Source organism: Pseudophryne corroboree, chromosome 8, assembly GCF_028390025.1.
Source record: "Pseudophryne corroboree isolate aPseCor3 chromosome 8, aPseCor3.hap2, whole genome shotgun sequence".
Lineage (NCBI taxonomy): Eukaryota > Metazoa > Chordata > Amphibia > Anura > Myobatrachidae > Pseudophryne > Pseudophryne corroboree.
Window position 1 is genome coordinate 77,565,837 of NC_086451.1, and position 22,575 is coordinate 77,588,411.

At 47.3% G+C, this 22,575-nt stretch overlaps 1 protein-coding gene across 2 annotated transcripts in view; it reads left to right on the forward strand.

The window, feature by feature from the left end:
- The window catches only part of FIBCD1 (fibrinogen C domain containing 1), a 200,320-nt gene that overhangs the window by 93,119 nt on the left and 84,626 nt on the right, over nt 1–22,575 (forward strand). The window lies entirely within an intron of this gene.

Consider the following 22,575-nt stretch of genomic DNA (forward strand, 5'->3'; position numbering starts at 1 on the left):
AGTCATCATTACCTAATAAATATATATCTACCTGTCCGGCTGCAGTACTAGTGATATTATATATACATATATATTGATTTCATATCATTATCATCCAGTCTATATTAGCAGCAGACACAGTACGGTAGTCCACGGCTGTAGCTACCTCTGTGTCGGCACTCGGCAGTCCATCCATAATTGTATACCACCTACCCGTGGTTTTTTTTTTTTCTTTCTTCTTGATACATACTACTATAGTAGCTTACTGTAGCAGTCTGCGGTGCTGCTGAGCTGACAGTGTCCAGCAGGTCCGTCATCAGTCATCATTACCTAATAAATATATATCTACCTGTCCGGCTGCAGTACTAGTGATATTATATATACATATATATATTGATTTCATATCATTATCATCCAGTCTATATTAGCAGCAGACACAGTACGTTAGTCCACGGCTGTAGCTACCTCTGTGTCGGCACTCGGCAGTCCATCCATAATTGTATACCACCTACCCGTGGTTTTTTTTTTTCTTTCTTCTTGATACATACTACTATAGTAGCTTACTGTAGCAGTCTGCGGTGCTGCTGAGCTGACAGTGTCCAGCAGGTCCGTCATCAGTCATCATTACCTAATAAATATATATCTACCTGTCCGGCTGCAGTACTAGTGATATTATATATACATATATATATTGATTTCATATCATTATCATCCAGTCTATATTAGCAGCAGACACAGTACGGTAGTCCACGGCTGTAGCTACCTCTGTGTCGGCACTCGGCAGTCCATCCATAATTGTATACCACCTACCCGTGTTTTTTTTTTTTTCTTTCTTCTTGATACATACTACTATAGTAGCTTACTGTAGCAGTCTGCGGTGCTGCTGAGCTGACAGTGTCCAGCAGGTCCGTCATCAGTCATCATTACCTAATAAATATATATCTACCTGTCCGGCTGCAGTACTAGTGATATTATATATACATATATATATTGATTTCATATCATTATCATCCAGTCTATATTAGCAGCAGACACAGTACGTTAGTCCACGGCTGTAGCTACCTCTGTGTCGGCACTCGGCAGTCCATCCATAATTGTATACCACCTACCCGTGGTTTTTTTTTTTCTTTCTTCTTGATACATACTACTATAGTAGCTTACTGTAGCAGTCTGCGGTGCTGCTGAGCTGACAGTGTCCAGCAGGTCCGTCATCAGTCATCATTACCTAATAAATATATATCTACCTGTCCGGCTGCAGTACTAGTGATATTATATATACATATATATATTGATTTCATATCATTATCATCCAGTCTATATTAGCAGCAGACACAGTACGTTAGTCCACGGCTGTAGCTACCTCTGTGTCGGCACTCGGCAGTCCATCCATAATTGTATATCACCTACCCGTGGTTTTTTTTTTTCTTTCTTCTTGATACATACTACTATAGTAGCTTACTGTAGCAGTCTGCGGTGCTGCTGAGCTGACAGTGTCCAGCAGGTCCGTCATCAGTCATCATTACCTAATAAATATATATCTACCTGTCCGGCTGCAGTACTAGTGATATTATATATACATATATATATTGATTTCATATCATTATCATCCAGTCTATATTAGCAGCAGACACAGTACGTTAGTCCACGGCTGTAGCTACCTCTGTGTCGGCACTCGGCAGTCCATCCATAATTGTATACCACCTACCCGTGGTTTTTTTTTTTCTTTCTTCTTGATACATACTACTATAGTAGCTTACTGTAGCAGTCTGCGGTGCTGCTGAGCTGACAGTGTCCAGCAGGTCCGTCATCAGTCATCATTACCTAATAAATATATATCTACCTGTCCGGCTGCAGTACTAGTGATATTATATATACATATATATATTGATTTCATATCATTATCATCCAGTCTATATTAGCAGCAGACACAGTACGGTAGTCCACGGCTGTAGCTACCTCTGTGTCGGCACTCGGCAGTCCATCCATAATTGTATACCACCTACCCGTGTTTTTTTTTTTTCTTTCTTCTTGATACATACTACTATAGTAGCTTACTGTAGCAGTCTGCGGTGCTGCTGAGCTGACAGTGTCCAGCAGGTCCGTCATCAGTCATCATTACCTAATAAATATATATCTACCTGTCCGGCTGCAGTACTAGTGATATTATATATACATATATATATTGATTTCATATCATTATCATCCAGTCTATATTAGCAGCAGACACAGTACGTTAGTCCACGGCTGTAGCTACCTCTGTGTCGGCACTCGGCAGTCCATCCATAATTGTATACCACCTACCCGTGTTTTTTTTTTTTCTTTCTTCTTGATACATACTACTATAGTAGCTTACTGTAGCAGTCTGCGGTGCTGCTGAGCTGACAGTGTCCAGCAGGTCCGTCATCAGTCATCATTACCTAATAAATATATATCTACCTGTCCGGCTGCAGTACTAGTGATATTATATATACATATATATATTGATTTCATATCATTATCATCCAGTCTATATTAGCAGCAGACACAGTACGGTTGTCCACGGCTGTAGCTACCTCTGTGTCGGTACTCGGCAGTCCATCCATAATTGTATACCACCTACCCGTGGTTTTTTTTTTTTCTTTCTTGATACATACTACTATAGTAGCTTACTGTAGCAGTCTGCGGTGCTGCTGAGCTGACAGTGTCCAGCAGGTCCGTCATCAGTCATCATTACCTAATAAATATATATCTACCTGTCCGGCTGCAGTACTAGTGATATTATATATACATATATATATTGATTTCATATCATTATCATCTAGTCTATATTAGCAGCAGACACAGTACGTTAGTCCACGGCTGTAGCTACCTCTGTGTCGGCACTCGGCAGTCCATCCATAATTGTATACCACCTACCCGTGTTTTTTTTTTTTCTTTCTTCTTGATACATACTACTATAGTAGCTTACTGTAGCAGTCTGCGGTGCTGCTGAGCTGACAGTGTCCAGCAGGTCCGTCATCAGTCATCATTACCTAATAAATATATATCTACCTGTCCGGCTGCAGTACTAGTGATATTATATATACATATATATATTGATTTCATATCATTATCATCCAGTCTATATTAGCAGCAGACACAGTACGTTAGTCCACGGCTGTAGCTACCTCTGTGTCGGCACTCGGCAGTCCATCCATAATTGTATACCACCTACCCGTGGTTTTTTTTTTTTCTTTCTTCTTGATACATACTACTATAGTAGCTTACTGTAGCAGTCTGCGGTGCTGCTGAGCTGACAGTGTCCAGCAGGTCCGTCATCAGTCATCATTACCTAATAAATATATATCTACCTGTCCGGCTGCAGTACTAGTGATATTATATATACATATATATATTGATTTCATATCATTATCATCCAGTCTATATTAGCAGCAGACACAGTACGGTAGTCCACGGCTGTAGCTACCTCTGTGTCGGCACTCGGCAGTCCATCCATAATTGTATACCACCTACCCGTGGTTTTTTTTTTTTTCTTTCTTGATACATACTACTATAGTAGCTTACTGTAGCAGTCTGCGGTGCTGCTGAGCTGACAGTGTCCAGCAGGTCCGTCATCAGTCATCATTACCTAATAAATATATATCTACCTGTCCGGCTGCAGTACTAGTGATATTATGTATACATATATATATTGATTTCATATCATTATCATCCAGTCTATATTAGCAGCAGACACAGTACGGTAGTCCACGGCTGTAGCTACCTCTGTGTCGGCACTCGGCAGTCCATCCATAAGTATACTAGTATCCATCCATCTCCATTGTTTACCTGAGGTGCCTTTTAGTTGTGCCTATTAAAATATGGAGAACAAAAATGTTGAGGTTCCAAAATTAGGGAAAGATCAAGATCCACTTCCACCTCGTGCTGAAGCTGCTGCCACTAGTCATGGCCGAGATGATGAAATGCCAGCAACGTCGTCTGCCAAGGCCGATGCCCAATGTCATAGTACAGAGCATGTCAAATCCAAAACACCAAATATCAGTAAAAAAAGGACTCCAAAACCTAAAATAAAATTGTCGGAGGAGAAGCGTAAACTTGCCAATATGCCATTTACCACACGGAGTGGCAAGGAACGGCTGAGGCCCTGGCCTATGTTCATGGCTAGTGGTTCAGCTTCACATGAGGATGGAAGCACTCAGCCTCTCGCTAGAAAAATGAAAAGACTCAAGCTGGCAAAAGCAGTAGCACCGCAAAGAACTGTGCGTTCTTCGAAATCCCAAATCCACAAGGAGAGTCCGACTACAATTGTGTCGGTTGCGATGCCTGACCTTCCCAACACTGGACGTGAAGAGCATGCGCCTTCCACCATTTGCACGCCCCCTGCAAGTGCTGGAAGGAGCACCCGCAGTCCAGTTCCTGATAGTCAGATTGAAGATGTCAGTGTTGAAGTACACCAGGATGAGGAGGATATGGGTGTTGCTGGCGCTGGGGAGAAAATTGACCAGGAGGATTCTGATGGTGAGGTGGTTTGTTTAAGTCAGGCACCCGGGGAGACACCTGTTGTCCGTGGGAGGAATATGGCCACTGACATGCCTGGTGAAAATACCAAAAAAATCAGCTCTTCGTTGTGGAAGTATTTCAACAGAAATGCGGACAACAGGTGTCAAGCCGTGTGTTGCCTTTGTCAAGCTGTAATAAGTAGGGGTAAGGACGTTAACCACCTCGGAACATCCTCCCTTATACGTCACCTGCAGCGCATTCATAATAAGTCAGTGACAAGTTCAAAAACTTTGGGTGACAGCGGAAGCAGTCCACTGACCAGTAAATACCTTCCTCTTGTAACCAAGCTCACGCAAACCACCCCACCAACTCCCTCAGTGTCAATTTCCTCCTTCCCCAGGAATGCCAATAGTCCTGCAGGCCATGTCACTGGCAATTCTGACGATTCCTCTCCTGCCTGGGATTCCTCCGATGCATCCTTGCGTGTAACGCCTACTGCTGCTGTTGTTGCTGCTGGGAGTCGATGGTCATCCCAGAGGGGAAGTCGTAAGACCACTTTTACTACTTCCACCAAGCAATTGACTGTCCAACAGTCCTTTGCGAGGAAGATGAAATATCACAGCAGTCATCCTACTGCAAAGCGGATAACTGAGGCCTTGGCATCCTGGGTGGTGAGAAACGTGGTTCCGGTATCCATCATTACTGCAGAGCCAACTAGAGACTTGTTGGAGGTACTGTGTCCCCGGTACCAAATACCATCTAGGTTCCATTTCTCTAGGCAGGCGATACCGAAAATGTACACAGACCTCAGAAAAAGAGCCACCAGTGTCCTAAAAAATGCAGCTGTACCCAATGTCCACTTAACCACGGACATGTGGACAAGTGGAGCAGGGCAGGGTCAGGACTATATGACTGTGACAGCCCACTGGGTAGATGTATGGACTCCCGCCGCAAGAACAGCAGCGGTGGCACCAGTAGCAGCATCTCGCAAACGCCAACTCTTTCCTAGGCAGGCTACGCTTTGTATCACCGGTTTCCAGAATACGCACACAGCTGAAAACCTCTTACGGCAACTGAGGAAGATCATCGCGGAATGGCTTACCCCAATTGGACTCTCCTGTGGATTTGTGGCATCGGACAATGCCAGCAATATTGTGTGTGCATTAAATATGGGCAAATTCCAGCACGTCCCATGTTTTGCACATACCTTGAATTTGGTGGTGCAGAATTTTTTAAAAAACGACAGGGGCGTGCAAGAGATGCTGTCGGTGGCCAGAAGAATTGCGGGACACTTTCGGCGTACAGGCACCACGTACAGAAGACTGGAGCACCACCAAAAACAACTGAACCTGCCCTGCCATCATCTGAAGCAAGAAGTGGTAACGAGGTGGAATTCAACCCTCTATATGCTTCAGAGGTTGGAGGAGCAGCAAAAGGCCATTCAAGCCTATACAATTCAGCACGATATAGGAGGTGGAATGCACCTGTCTCAAGCGCAGTGGAGAATGATTTCAACGTTGTGCAAGGTTCTGCTGCCCTTTGAACTTGCCACACGTGAAGTCAGTTCAGACACTGCCAGCCTGAGTCAGGTCATTCCCCTCATCAGGCTTTTGCAGAAGAAGCTGGAGACATTGAAGGAGGAGCTAACACGGAGCGATTCCGCTAGGCATGTGGGACTTGTGGATGGAGCCCTTAATTCGCTTAACAAGGATTCACGGGTGGTCAATCTGTTGAAATCAGAGCACTACATTTTGGCCACCGTGCTCGATCCTAGATTTAAAGCCTACCTTGGATCTCTCTTTCCGGCAGACACAAGTCTGCTGGGGTTGAAAGACCTGCTGGTGAGAAAATTGTCAAGTCAAGCGGAACGCGACCTGTCAACATCTCCTCCTTCACATTCTCCCGCAACTGGGGGTGCGAGGAAAAGGCTCAGAATTCCGAGCCCACCCGCTGGCGGTGATGCAGGGCAGTCTGGAGCGACTGCTGATGCTGACATCTGGTCCGGACTGAAGGACCTGACAACGATTACGGACATGTCGTCTACTGTCACTGCATATGATTCTCTCACCATTGAAAGAATGGTGGAGGATTATATGAGTGACCGCATCCAAGTAGGCACGTCACACAGTCCGTACTTATACTGGCAGGAAAAAGAGGCAATTTGGAGGCCCTTGCACAAACTGGCTTTATTCTACCTAAGTTGCCCTCCCACAAGTGTGTACTCCGAAAGAGTGTTTAGTGCCGCCGCTCACCTTGTCAGCAATCGGCGTACGAGGTTACATCCAGAAAATGTGGAGAAGATGATGTTCATTAAAATGAATTATAATCAATTCCTCCGTGGAGACATTGACCAGCAGCAATTGCCTCCACAAAGTACACAGGGAGCTGAGATGGTGGATTCCAGTGGGGACGAATTGATAATCTGTGAGGAGGGGGATGTACACGGTGATATATCGGAGGATGATGATGAGGTGGACATCTTGCCTCTGTAGAGCCAGTTTGTGCAAGGAGAGATTAATTGCTTCTTTTTTGGTGGGGGTCCAAACCATCCCGTAATTTCAGTCACAGTCGTGTGGCAGACCCTGTCACTGAAATGATGGGTTGGTTAAAGTGTGCATGTCCTGTTTATACAACATAAGGGTGGGTGGGAGGGCCCAAGGACAATTCCATCTTGCACCTCTTTTTTCTTTAATTTTTCTTTGCGTCATGTGCTGTTTGTGGAGTGTTTTTTGGAAGGGCCATCCTGCGTGACACTGCAGTGCCACTCCTAGGTGGGCCCGGTGTTTGTGTCGGCCACTAGGGTCGCTTATCTTACTCACACAGCTACCTCATTGCGCCTCTTTTTTTCTTTGCGTCATGTGCTGTTTGGGGAGTGTTTTTTGGAAGGGCCATCCTGCGTGACACTGCAGTGCCACTCCTAGATGGGCTCGGTGTTTGTGTCGGCCACTAGGGTCGCTTATCTTACTCACACAGCTACCTCATTGCGCCTCTTTTTTTCTTTGCGTCATGTGCTGTTTGTGGAGTGTTTTTTGGAAGGGCCATCCTGCGTGACACTGCAGTGCCACTCCTAGATGGGCCCGGTGTGTGTGTCGGCCACTAGGGTCGCTTATCTTACTCACACAGCTACCTCATTGCGCCTCTTTTTTTTCTTTGCGTCATGTGCTGTTTGTGGAGTGTTTTTTGGAAGGGCCATCCTGCGTGACACTGCAGTGCCACTCCTAGATGGGCCCGGTGTTTGTGTCGGCCACTAGGGTCGCTTATCTTACTCACACAGCTACCTCATTGCGCCTCTTTTTTTCTTTGCGTCATGTGCTGTTTGGGGAGTGTTTTTTGGAAGGGCCATCCTGCGTGACACTGCAGTGCCACTCCTAGATGGGCCCGGTGTTTGTGTCGGCCACTAGGGTCGCTTATCTTACTCACACAGCTACCTCATTGCGCCTCTTTTTTTCTTTGCGTCATGTGCTGTTTGGGGAGTGTTTTTTGGAAGGGCCATCCTGCGTGACACTGCAGTGCCACTCCTAGATGGGCCCGGTGTTTGTGTCGCCACTAGGGTCGCTTATCTTACTCACACAGCTACCTCATTGCGCCTCTTTTTTTATTTGCGTCATGTGCTGTTTGGGGAGTGTTTTTTGGAAGGGCCATCCTGCGTGACACTGCAGTGCCACTCCTAGATGGGCCAGGTGTTTGTGTCGGCCACTAGGGTCGCTTAGCTTAGTCATCCAGCGACCTCGGTGCAAATTTTAGGACTAAAAATAATATTGTGAGGTGTGAGGTATTCAGAATAGACTGAAAATGAGTGGAAATTATGGTTTTTGAGGTTAATAATACTTTGGGATCAAAATGACCCCCAAATTCTATGATTTAAGCTGTTTTTTAGGTTTTTTGGAAAAAAACACCCGAATCCAAAACACACCCGAATCCGACAAAAAAAATTCGGTGAGGTTTTGCCAAAACGCGGTCGAACCCAAAACACGGCCGCGGAACCGAACCCAAAACCAAAACACAAAACCCGAAAAATTTCCGGCGCTCATCTCTAGTTAAAACTAGATTAACAGTGCAGTTACAGTTGGGATGCGGTCAAGATGCCACCGGCCGGAATCCCGGCGGTCGAAATACCGACGCCGGAATCCCGACCGCCACAATCCCGACATATTCTCCCTCCGTGGGTGTCCACGACACCCATAGAGGGAGAATATAATAGTGTGCCGAGCGTAGCGAGGCACCGTGCCCGCAGCGTGGCGAGCGAAGCGAGCCCGCAAGGGGCTTCGTTCCGCTCACCACCCCTGTCGGGATTGTGTGGTCGGGATTCCGGCGTCGGTATTTCGACCGCCGGGATTCCGACCGGCGGCATTTAGTACTGATCCCTTACAGTTATGTACTAACCGGCCCCCTCTCTGCTTTTTATGGTCTGCGCTGCAGCCCCCTGGGGAGCAACCACCACTTGCCATAACTAGGGGTCTGCGAGTGTCCCCGTCACACAAGGCCTAGTGGGCAGCACCATCATTGCCCCACAGCACCTCCATGTACCTTGCAGTGTGCCCGTAATACACCCTACAACCAGTAGCGCTACTGCAGAGCAGCCCAGAGCGTCCGTAGGACACCTGACAGCCTGTGGAGCTGCCCAGAGTGTCTTTAGGATGCACTGCCCCCTAGGCTTGACATCATGACGCTGCAGGTTTAGGGGGGCGCCCTGTTACAGCACTGGCTTGCAACACTTGTCTGATGATCATGTTATTACAGACTGGTGCTTCTTTCATTTCTTTAAACATGAGTTTAACTTATTCCAGAGATCAGGAGCTCTATTTATTAATAGGGGTTTCTTGCAGCAAAACATACGCATTATTCATCAGTTCTTATATGACCGGCGAAGTTCGCCGGTATCTCAGCAGTCTCCTCTTCTTGACTGCTGGCAGCCTAAAACTGCCAGCGAAGGGTTTATGTCAAATGCGCAAGTGGCGCAGCGACACCCACATGCGCAAAGATGTTTAACCTGGGAAGGACCCATTACCAGCTATAGGCAGCGCCACCTGCAGCTTTGCTTTTCGATACTTGACAAATTGCCGGATTCCACCAACTCCATAAAGATCTGTAAGGACAGTGGCGAAATCTCTGATTCCTCCAGCATTAACCCTTTGCTAAAGGCCATGAAACTGTACCAGAGTTTTTTTCCAGCAAAAAATGCTTCATTACTAGAACCATAAGATTACTGTGATCTGTTTGGAAGGTTAGTGGGCCAGCCAGTGCAGCCCAAGTTGTTTGTGGATGCCTGTCTAAATAGGTGGGCGTATAGTGAAGGGATGGCCATCGGTGGGTTATCCATCGATGGTTACCATTGATGATATTATGGATAACCTTGATGGTGGGAAACCATCTGTAAGGGAACCATTGATGGTTTCACCCATCAATGGTCACCCCCTACTTTAATATTGAGCGAGCCGCAGGCCAATCAGGGCTCAGGTGTGTGGCTTTGCGGGTGTCGGCTTTGCTCCGTGTCCAGGCACCTAGTTAAAAAAAATAATTGTAAACATTTGGTTATGCCATGCCATCGATGGAGGAAAACCATCTGCAAAAGTATTATACATCAGCAAAAAACAGAATCATCGATGGTCGATGGCCATCCCTAGCGTATAGTATTTTACTGACTTCTGCTGCATATAACCTCTGACCTAACTCTGGTGCTGGCCTAACAATGTACAAATAACATCTTCAGCTGTAGAGAAATTGGAATTTGGAGATACTGCCTGGGGGGAGGGGTGCTGGGGGAGGTGGGGTGGTTTGAGCAAGAGAGGGAGAAGTTCCAGAATTTGGCAGACTAGCTGCAGCCTACCTATTGTGGATGCCTGCGCCAGGGAGAGGTTAGACTGGGGCTCACACAGCTTTATGTAGAATTGTTCATGTCATGAAACACCGCCAGCAGCAGAGAGTGAAATCTGAGGGAGAGATGCTTTCTGTTCAAGGAGAGACCACCTGTGGGAGGGAGACACATGGAGATATGACAGTGTGACAGTTCAGCCGCAGGCAGCGACAATAAATGTATTAATGAGACATGTCACATTGAGATACATAGACCAGGCTGCTTGATAGCAGCAACACGAACAAGAGACACCCCCTCTTTGCAGTGTATCCCCCGTGCTTCCTCTTGCGTGCTGCCCTTATATGAAGAGAGACACCCTCTTTGTCTGACAGAGGAGAACAATAGTGACAGCTTGTCTCCTGCTATGAGATGTCTCACAACTCTAAGAAAGTCCTACTAAACTTCTTATCTCATTTCTTGCATAACATACTATAAAATAGTCATTTTCCGAGGGATGTAGTCATGTACTGCCATTTACTATAGCGCCGGAATCACAAGCGTTGGACAGCCCGACAGTCGGCATACCAACTAACAGGGACTATTGATTCCCACTCTGGGTGTCCATAGAGTGGGAATAGAACCTGTGGCGAGCGCAGCATGCCTGCAAGGGTCTTCGTTGCGCACCGAGACACCATACTTACCCATATTTTGAGAAGGCCTTTGGGAAATCCAGGGAATTTTAGGCAGGGGCATAGTGCCATGAATCACACCATGGTGGCCCCCCGCCCGCTGTGATGTAATGCTGCAATTAGCATATAACTAACCTACTCTCGCGGAACATCTGTGAGACCCCGGAATCTAGGGTGGCTCTCCCAGACTCTGGCAAGAGTAGTTAAGTCTCCTGGACATTGCTATCTGCTGGCTGGCCCACTCCCCAAGTAAAGTAGGCGTTATGGGTAACTTTCATAATGTAATTCACGCTGAAACACGGCATCGTAGCTCCGCTCCTTCTTTGCAAGTCAGACTGCCGTTGACAGCGTTTAAATTACATGACAATTCACCCACTTCACCCACAATTGAATTCCCCCCTAAGGAGCATATTTATCACAATCCGCATTTGTAATGCGGGTGTGATAAATATTTTTCATGTAAATCCGCATTTTCATGCAAATGTACTATTTGTCACTTGCCGGGAGACAGTCTCCGATAAGAGCCCACCCTGGTGAAAAGTTGGAAGCCGTGTGATAGAGTAATGCTATCACGCAGCTTCCTGGTTCGGGTCCTCCGCAGCCAATGCATATGCGCAGCCATCTCTCCTGCAGAATTTGTGAAAAAGGCTACTATATATAGGCTACTATAAGCTAATGACATAGGTGGTCATTCCGAGTTGATCGCTAGCTGAAAATGTTCGCTGCGCTGCGATTAAGTAAAAAAATGGCACTTCTGCGCATGCGTATGCAGCGCAGTGCGCACGCGCGACGAAGCTTTTCAGTCGCAGTGGCCGCCGCGGAGTGATTGACGGCCCTCATTCCGAGTTGTTTGCTCGCTAGCTGCTTTTAGCAGCTTTGCACGCGCTAAGCCGCCGCCTACTGGGAGTGTATTTTAGCATAGCAGAATTGCGAACGAAAGATTCGCAGAATTGCGAATGGAAATTTCTTAGCAGTTTCTGAGTAGCTCGAGACTTACTCTGCCACTGCGATCAGTTCAGTCAGTTTCGTTCCTGGTTTGGCGTCACAAACACACCCAGCGTTCGCCCAGACACTCACGCGTTTTCCCAGAAACGGCTGCGTTTTTTCGCACGCACCCATAAAACGGCTAGTTTCCGCCCAGAAACACCCACTTCCTGTCAATCACACTCCGATCACCAGAACGACGAGATTTCTTCGTTAAGCCGTGAGTAAAATACCAAACTTTTTAGCAAATTTACTTGGCGCAGGCGCACTGCGAACGTTGCGCATGTGCAGTTTGCGACTAATCGCACCGATGCGAAGAAAAATAACGAGCAAACAACTCGGAATGAGGGCCGTCATGAAGTTGGCGTTTCTGGGTGTCAACTGACCGTTTTCAGGGAGTGCTTGAAAAAACGCAGGCGTGGCTGGGCGAACGCAGGGCGTGTTTGTGACGTCAAATTCGAAACTTAATGGTCTGAAGTGATCGCAAGCGCTGAATAGGTCTGAAGCTACTCTGAAACTGCTCAATATTTTTTTTGTAGCGTTCTGCGATGCATTCGTTTGCACTTTTGCTAAGCTAAGATACACTCCCAGAGGGCAGCGGCTTAGCGTTTGCATGGCTGCTAAAAACTGCTAGCGAGCGAACAACATGGAATGACCCCCATAGTCACCGAAGGACATCGGGGTTCAAATTAATGACCAAAAACAAAGAGTGAGTATGAGCCAATTAGTCCTTATCTGGTGAGTCCAATCTTGAAACAGAGAAAACATATTTTTCTCCTATTGTATTCCATATATTTTCTGAGGGGATGTAGTGAAGTGACCGGCTGGGTCACAGTACCGATGCCGGGATCCCGTCCCCTCACAATCCCGACAGTCGACATGCTGACTAACAGGGACTCTGTCCACGACACCCATACAGTGGGAACAGAACCTGTGGCCAGCGCAGCACCGAGCCAGCAGCATGGCAAGCGCAGCAAGCCCGCAAGGGGCTTCGTTGCCCTCGCCACCACCGGCCATCTAAAATTCGGGATCCTGCCATCGGTATGGTGACTGGAGGTCACACGAACCCAACCCTTTCTGAGAACTACAACAGCTGGAAAATCTAGGGGCATGTTGACATTGCGACCACCGGTGAGTATCAATATTACCCAAGGCCAAAGTCCTTAAATCAGATGGTGAGCATATTATGTGTTGGATGTCTGTTTAGTCTACATTACACAGTGTACACTATGGGGGTCATTCCGAGTTGATCGCTTGCTAGCACTTTTTAGCAGCCGTGCAAACGCTATGCCGCCACCCACTGGGAGTGTATTGTAGCATAGCAGAAGTGCAAACGAATGTATCGCAGAGCGCATGCTAAAACATTTTGTGTAGTTTCAGAGTAGCTCAAAACCTACTCAGCGCTTGCGCTCACTTCAGCCTATTCAGTTCCGGAGTTGACGTCACACACCTGCCCAGCGTTCGCCCAGCCACGCATGCGTTTTTCCTGGGACGCCTGCGTTTTCCTGACCACTCCCTGAAAACGGTCAGTTGCCACCCAGAAACGCCCACTTCATGTCAATCACTCTGCGGCAAGCAGTGCGACTGAAATGCATCGCTAGACCCTGTGCAAAACGACATCATTTGTTGTACCCGTACGTCACGAATGCGCATTGTGTCGCATACGCATGCGCAGAACTGCCGTTTTTTTGCCTGATCGCTGAGCTGCGAACAAATTCAGCTAGCGATCAACTCGGAATGACCCCCTATATACATATTTTCTCCTTCTCTGTACCCATACACCACCGTACCAATTTAACAGTGGAGGAAGCGCTGGAACTACCAGTCTTATATATTAACACTTTATGGAACTTTATTGGTTGAAGTTTCCCTATTCACACATCTGCATACTCTCAACCTGTGGTGAACCTTACTCACTTGGCACGGATCCTTCCTTCCATATTTATAAACTGAGCAGTATTTTAGAAGAAAAACAAAAATGTTGAAATGAATAAAGGGGAAGGTAATCAGTGATGTTTCCACCTTGCATACAGTATGTTCTCAGGTGGATCAGCAACTCTGTCTAGCTTGAAGTGGATTGATTGGAGGTTCCATAGATCAATCAGTGTCTATGAAATGTGCTGGTCACATATTTCTGTGCACTCATTTTGGCTTACTCTCCCAGAATTTCCATGAAACTCCCACTTTCAGGGAATCCAAGAGCAGGTAACTTTCTGTAGAAGTGAGTAGGGTGTGACCCTGATACCGCAGTTCACCGCAAAACGCGTCATCATAGCACCAGCATCCTACTGCCCAATGAAATATCAGCCACCATATGATAAACTGTCTCATCACGCCTCGAGCACTTGCCCATTGGATCTCCCTTCTGGGTTAAGGAAAAGCTATGATTACGCTTTTGATCATAAAAGGCACATTACGGGTCCACCATGTCTCCGGTTAGTAAATGATCCTTTATCCGTGGCATAGACGCATACTTAGTTTATAGAGTCCCCTTGGAGAAAGTTAGCATAAAAGAGTGGGAGGAAAATTGTAAGTGACAGCGGGAAATAAAATTCAGTGTTAACTATTAATACATTTAGGAGCTCCTTTAATATGACTTCCTCAGGGATTTCCTACTTAATGGTTTATAAGTTGTTGTAACTTTGAAATCACTTCAGGGTAGATTATTCGTTCCCAGCGCGTCCCTAATGGAAGCAGCATATTACATTACCCCGCGAGATTGTTATTGTGCTGAGCGGAATCAGCTTGTTTTGGGTCTAGAACGAAACACATAAAAATGAAAGAGAAATCCCAAAAGGCTATGGTTTTTCAGTGTGCTCCTCATTCCATATAATACACACGGATCTACAGAGCCTATGCAAGTGTCTGTGCACTCCAGGCTAATAGGAGATAGGAGACCCCAGACTGTTACAGAACTGCGTTATCAGAGACATTGGGAATTTGACTTATTATTGACAGCCTGTAATATCCATCCCCTTTTACAAACAGAGAACTTAGAATCCGGCAGCATACAGACGACATTGGGGGTAATTCCAAGTTGATCGCAGCAGGACATTTTTTAGCAGTTGGGCAAAACCATGTGCACTGCAGGGGGGACAGATATAACATGTGCAGAGAGAGATAGATTTGGGTGTGGTGAATTCAATCTACAATCTAAATTGCAGTGTAAAAATAAAGCAGCCAGTATTTACCCTGCACAGAAACAAAATAACCCACCCAAATCTAACTCTCTCTGCACATGTTATATCTGCCCCCCCTGCAGTGCACATGGTTTTGCCCAACTGCTAAAAAATTTCCTACTGCGATCAACTTGGAATTACCCCCATTGTTGTTGCAGACCTTAAACTGTTTATGGATTTGCAGATATAGGGGCATATTGAATAAAATGCAGAGACCTGTGCTTTTGCCTAATTTATGTCTGTAAGTAAAGCAAAAAAAAAAGAGCTCGTCACTTTGTGTCTGCAACAAACCATGTTGCCATGCAAGAAGTGCATTTAGATCTTTCTGTGCAGGGTAAATACTGGCAGCTTTTGCGTGTAGCACACTAATGTGAGACAGCTTTATTTTTACACTGCAATTTAGATTTCAGTTTGAACACACCCCACCCAAATCGAACTCTCTCTGCACATGTTACATCTGCCCGTGACCGGTATGTGATCCCGGCGCACGGGATTCCAACTGTCACTATACTGACGGCAGCTGGGCGAGCAAATCGATACCCCTTGCAGGCTCGCTGCGCTGTGCTGGTTCTGTAGGTGTCAAGGACACCCACAGAGGGAGAATCACTTACCTCGCCGGTATTCCTCTGGTGGCATTGTATCCCTGTCGGGATTCCGACGTCGATATTGCGACCGTCGGGATCCCGATGGGCGGTATTTTAAATGCATACCATCAGCCCCAGCTGCAGTGCAACATGGTTTTGTCCAGTTGCTTGCTTTTTTGCGTTACTTACAAACGTGAATTAGGCCCAATGTGCGGTAGGTAATACCTTGTTTGTTTTTGTGGTTGCTTGCAAATCTATGGGATGTGGGCAGCAATAAGAGAGGTTTTCCTACACTAGTAAACCCCCAATAGAACCTTTCAGCTAATTGAATCTGGCCCATAGACTTCTTTCTATGATGCCGAGCCCTTAAAATGTTATCATGGAAAGCTCTCTTATGGGCCCTACACACTGACGGGCGACCCGGCGGCGGGGGGGCAGTGATGGGGGGAGTGAAGTTTCTTCACTCCCCCCGTCACCCGGCTCCATAGCAGTGCAGGCAAATATGGATGAGATCGTCTATATTGGCCTGCATGCACAAGCGACGGGGCACCAGCGATGAACGTGTGCGGGGCCGCACATCGTTCATCGCTGGTGCCTCCACACTGAAAGATATCAATGGTATCTCGTTCATTAATGAACGAGATCGTTCATATCTTTCAGTATTATCGCCCAGTGTGTAGGGCCTATTAATGGAATGTATAAAGCTGGGCATACACTATACAATTTTCTCTGACGTCCTAGTGGATGCTGGGAACTCCGTAAGGACCATGGGGAACAGCGGCTCCGCAGGAGACCGGGCACAAAAAGTAAAAGCTTTAGACTAGCCGGTGTGCACTGGCTCCTCCCCCCATGACCCCCCTCCAGTTAGATTTTTGTGCCCGAACGAGAAGGGTGCAAGCTAGGTGGCTCTCCTGAGCTGCTTAGAAGTAAAAGTTTAAATAGGTTTTTTATTTTCAGTGAGTCCTGCTGGCAACAGGCTCACTGCATCGTGGGACTAAGGGGAGAAGAAGCGAACTCACCTGACTGCAGAGTGGATTGGGCTTCTTGGCTACTGGACATTAGCTCCAGAGGGACGATCACAGGTTCAGCCTGGATGGGTCCCGGAGCCGCGCCGCCGGCCCCCTTACAGAGCCAGAAGAGCGAAGAGGTCCGGAGAAAGCGGCGGCAGAAGACGTTCCTGTCTTCAAATAAGGTAGCGCACAGCACTGCAGCTGTGCGCCATTGCTCTCAGCACACTTCACACTCCGGTCACTGAGGGTGCAGGGCGCTGGGGGGGAGCGCCCTGAGACGCAATATAAACGATATAAAAACCTTATATGGCTAAAAAAAATGCATCACATATAGCTCCTGGGCTATATGGATGCATTTATCCCCTGCCAGTTTCCTGAAAAAAGCGGGAGAAAAGGCCGCCGTGAAGGGGGCGGAGCCTTTCTCCTCAGCACACAAGCGCCATTTTCTTTCACAGCTCCGCTGGAAGGACGGCTCCCTGACTCTCCCCTGCAGTCCTGCACTACAGAAACAGGGTAAAACAGAGAGGGGGGCACTATTGGCAGCTAATATATAAATACAGCAGCTATAACAGGGAGTAACACTTATATAAGGTTATCCCTGTATATATATAGCGCTCTGGTGTGTGCTGGCAAACTCTCCCTCTGTCTCCCCAAAGGGCTAGTGGGGTCTTGTCCTCTATCAGAGCATTCCCTGTGTGTGTGCTGGGTGTCGGTACGATTGTGTCGACATGTATGAGGAGGAAAATGATGTGGAAGCAGAGCAATTGCCTGTGTTAGTGATGTCACCCCCTAGGGAGTCGACACCTGACTGGATGGTAGTAATTAAAGAATTACGTGACAATGTCAGCACTTTGCAAAAAACTGTTGACGACATGAGACAGCCGACAAATCAATTAGTGCCTGTTCAGGCGTCTCAGACACCGTCAGGGGCGCTAAAACGCCCGTTACCTCAGATGGTCGACACAGACCCTGACACGGATACTGAATCCAGTGTCGACGGTGACGAGACAAACGTAATGTCCAGTAGGGCCACACGTTACATGATCACGGCAATGAAGGAGGCATTGAACATTTCTGACACTACAAGTACCACAAAAAAGGGTATTATGTGGGGTGTGAAAAAACTACCAGTGGTTTTTCCTGAGTCAGATGAATTAAATGAGGTGTGTGATAGAGCGTGGGTTTCCCCCGATAAAAAACTGCTGATTTCTAATAAATTATTGGCACTATAAAACCCTTTCCCGCCAGAGGTTAGGGCACGTTGGGAAACACCCCCTAGGGTAGATAAGGCGCTCACACGCTTATCAAAACAAGTGGCGTTACCGTCTCCTGATACGGCCGCTCTCAAGGAACCAGCTGATAGAAGGCTGGAAAATATCTTAAAAGGTATATACACACATACCGGTGTTATACTGCGACCAGCGATCGCCTCAGCCTGGATGTGCAGCGCTGGAGTGGCTTGGTCGGATTCCCTGACTGAAAATATTGATACCCTGGATAGGGACAGTATATTATTAACTATAGAGCATTTAAAGGATGCATTACTATATATGCGAGATGCACAGAGGGATATTTGCACCCTGGCATCTAGAGTAAGTGCGATGTCCATTTCTGCCAGAAGAACGTTATGGACGCGACAGTGGTCAGGTGATGCGGATTCCAAACGACATATGGAAGTATTGCCGTATAAAGGGGAGGAGTTATTTGGGGTCGGTCTATCGGACCTGGTGGCCACAGCAACGGCTGGAAAATCCACCTTTTTACCCCAGGTCACCTCTCAGCAGAAAAAGACACCGTCTTTTCAAACCCAGTCCTTTCGTCCCTATAAGGGCAAGAGGGAAAAAGGCCGCTCGTTCCTGCCCCGGGGCAGAGGAAGGGGAAAAAGACTGCACCATGCAGCCTCTTCCCAGGAGCAGAAGCCATCCCCCGCTTCTGCCAAGTCCTCAGCATGACGCTGGGGCTCTGCAAGCAGACTCGGGCACGGTGGGGGGCCGTCTCAAGAATTTCAGCGCGCAGTGGGCTCACTCGCAAGTGGACCCCTGGATCCTGCAGGTAGTATCACAGGGGTACAAATTGGAATTCGAGACGTCTCCCTCTCGCCGGTTCCTGAAGTCTGCTCTACCAACGTCTCCCTCCGACAGGGAGGCAGTATTGGAAGCTATTCACAAGCTGTATTCCCAGCAGGTGATAATCAAGGTACCCCTCCTACAACAGGGAAAGGGGTATTATTCCACGCTGTTTGTGGTACCGAAGCCGGACGGCTCGGTGAGACCAATTTTAAATCTAAAATCTTTGAACACTTACATAAAAAGGTTCAAATTCAAGATGGAGTCACTCAGAGCAGTGATAGCGAACCTGGAAGAAGGGGACTATATGGTATCTCTAGACATCAAGGATGCTTATCTCCATGTCCCAATCTACCCTTCTCACCAAGGGTGCCTCAGTTTTGTGATACAAAACTGTCATTATCAGTTTCAGACGCTGCCGTTTGGATTGTCCACGGCACCACGGGTCTTTACCAAGGTAATGGCCGAAATGATGATTCTTCTTCGAAGAAAAGGCGTATTAATTATCCCTTACTTGGACGATCTCCTGATAAGGGCAAGGTCCAGGGAACAGTTAGAGGTCGGAGTAGCACTATCTCAGGTAGTGCTACGTCAGCACGGGTGGATTCTAAATATCCCAAAATCACAGCTGATTCCGACAACACGTCTACTGTTCCTAGGGATGATTCTGGACACAGTCCAGAAAAAGGTGTTTCTCCCGGAGGAGAAGGCCAGGGAGTTATCCGAGCTAGTCAGGAACCTCCTAAAACCAGGAAAAGTGTCAGTGCATCATTGCACGAGAGTCCTGGGAAAAATGGTGGCTTCTTACGAAGCGATTCCATTCGGAAGATTCCATGCAAGAACTTTTCAGTGGGATCTGCTGGACAAATGGTCCGGATCGCATCTTCAGATGCATCAGCGGATAACCCTATCTCCAAGGACAAGGGTATCTCTCCTGTGGTGGTTACAGAAGGCTCATCTTCTAGAGGGCCGCAGATTCGGCATTCAGGATTGGATGCTGGTAACCACAGATGCCAGCCTGAGAGGCTGGGGAGCAGTCACACAGGGAAGAAATTTCCAGGGCTTGTGGTCAAGCATGGAAACGTCTCTTCACAGAAATATCCTAGAGCTAAGGGCCATTTACAATGCCCTAAGTCAAGCAAGGCCTCTGCTTCAGGGTCAACCGGTATTGATCCAGTCGGACAACATCACGGCTGTCGCCCACGTAAACAGACAGGGCGGCACAAGAAGCAGGAGGGCAATGGCAGAAGCTGCAAGGATTCTCCGCTGGGCGGAAAATCATGTGATAGCACTGTCAGCAGTGTTCATTCCGGGAGTGGACAACTGGGAAGCAGACTTCCTCAGCAGACACGACCTCCACCCGGGGGAGTGGGGACTTCATCCAGAAGTCTTCCAAGTGATTGTAAACCGTTGGGAAAAACCAAAGGTGGACATGATGGCGTCCCATCTCAACAAGAAACTGGACAGATATTGCGCCAGGTCAAGGGACCCTCAGGCAATAGCGGTGGACGCTCTGGTAACTCCGTGGGTGTTCCAGTCGGTATATGTGTTCCCTCCTCTTCCTCTCATACCAAAAGTACTGAGAATCATAAGAAGGAGAGGAGTAAGAACGATACTCGTGGCTCCGGATTGGCCAAGAAGAACTTGGTACCCGGAGCTGCAAGAGATGCTCACGGAGGACCCGTGGCCTCTACCTCTAAGGAAGGACCTGCTCCAGCAGGGACCTTGTCTGTTCCAAGACTTACCGCGGCTGCGTTTGACGGCATGGCGGTTGAACGCCGGATCCTGAAGGAAAAAGGCATTCCAGATGAAGTCATCCCTACCCTGATCAAGGCCAGGAAGGATGTAACTGCAAAACATTATCATCGCATTTGGCGAAAATATGTTGCGTGGTGTGAGGCCAAGAAGGCCCCTACGGAGGAATTTCAACTGGGTCGTTTCCTACATTTCCTGCAAGCAGGATTGTCTATGGGCCTAAAATTAGGATCCATTAAGGTTCAAATTTCGGCCCTGTCGATCTTCTTCCAGAAAGAACTGGCTTCAGTGCCTGAAGTTCAGACGTTTGTCAAAGGGGTACTGCATATACAGCCTCCTTTTGTGCCTCCAGTGGCACCTTGGGATCTCAATGTAGTTTTAGGGTTCCTAAAATCACATTGGTTTGAACCACTTGCCACAGTGGATTTGAAATATCTCACATGGAAAGTGGTAATGCTGTTGGCCCTGGCTTCAGCCAGGCGCGTATCAGAATTGGCGGCTTTATCCTATAAAAGCCCATACCTGATATTTCATTCGGATAGGGCGGGATTGAGGACTCGTCCTCAATTTCTCCCTAAGGTGGTTTCAGCGTTTCACATGAATCAACCTATTGTGGTACCTGTGGCTACTAGGGACTTGGAGGACTCCAAGTTGCTGGACGTAGTCAGGGCCCTGAAAATATATGTTTCCAGGACGGCTGGAGTCAGAAAATCTGACTCGCTGTTTATACTGTATGCACCCAACAAGCTGGGTGCTCCTGCTTCTAAGCAGACGATTGCTCGTTGGATTTGTAGTACAATTCAACTTGCACATTCTGTGGCAGGCCTGCCACAGCCAAAATCTGTAAAAGCCCATTCCACAAGGAAGGTGGGCTCATCTTGGGCGGCTGCCCGAGGGGTCTCGGCTTTACAACTTTGCCGAGCAGCTACTTGGTCAGGGGCAAACACGTTTGCTAAATTCTACAAATTTGATACCCTGGCTGAGGAGGACCTGGAGTTCTCTCATTCGGTGCTGCAGAGTCATCCGCACTCTCCCGCCCGTTTGGGAGCTTTGGTATAATCCCCATGGTCCTTACGGAGTTCCCAGCATCCACTAGGACGTCAGAGAAAATAAGAATTTACTTACCGATAATTCTATTTCTCATAGTCCGTAGTGGATGCTGGGCGCCCATCCCAAGTGCGGATTGTCTGCAATACTTGTATATAGTTATTGTTACAAACAAATCGGGTTGTTTATTGTTGGAAGCCATCTTTTCAGAGGCTCCTACGGTTATCATACTGTTAACTGGGTTCAGATCACGAGTTGTACGGTGTGATTGGTGTGGCTGGTATGAGTCTTACCCGGGATTCAAGATCCTTCCTTATTATGTACGCTCGTCCGGGCACAGTGTCTTGACTGAGGCTTGGAGGGGGGTCATGGGGGGAGGAGCCAGTGCACACCGGCTAGTCTAAAGCTTTTACTTTTTGTGCCCGGTCTCCTGCGGAGCCGCTGTTCCCCATGGTCCTTACGGAGTTCCCAGCATCCACTACGGACTATGAGAAATAGAATTATCGGTAAGTAAATTCTTATTATCTGCCAGATCTGGCAGGTTGGAATGAAAATTTGGTAGTGTATGAGAGCAAATGACTATCGACTATTGCTTCCAAACACTGGACAAAACCTGACGTTCAGACAAATTGGTTGAATCACGGATTTAACTAATTTGTATGAATGACTGTACTTGTCCGTTTTCCAGTGTTGGGAGAAAATTGTCAATTGTCATTTGCTCTCATCCATTACCAGATTTTCATTCCAACCAGCCAGATCTGCCAGATAATTGTATAGTGTATGCCCAGTTTAAGCAGTGCTAGTTTTGAAAGTTAGCTTTTATAGCACCATCATATTATAGCTGATAAAACTTCTGAGCATCAGTGATGTCATTGGTTCCTGACAAATTGATAGCCGGCATTCTCAAGAATATTGGATGCCCCCACAAGAGGGACACCTACATTGTGTGTAAGTAACAGGTGCACAATAACCCTGTATGTAAATCAGTACACATATCTTTAGGTGTTGC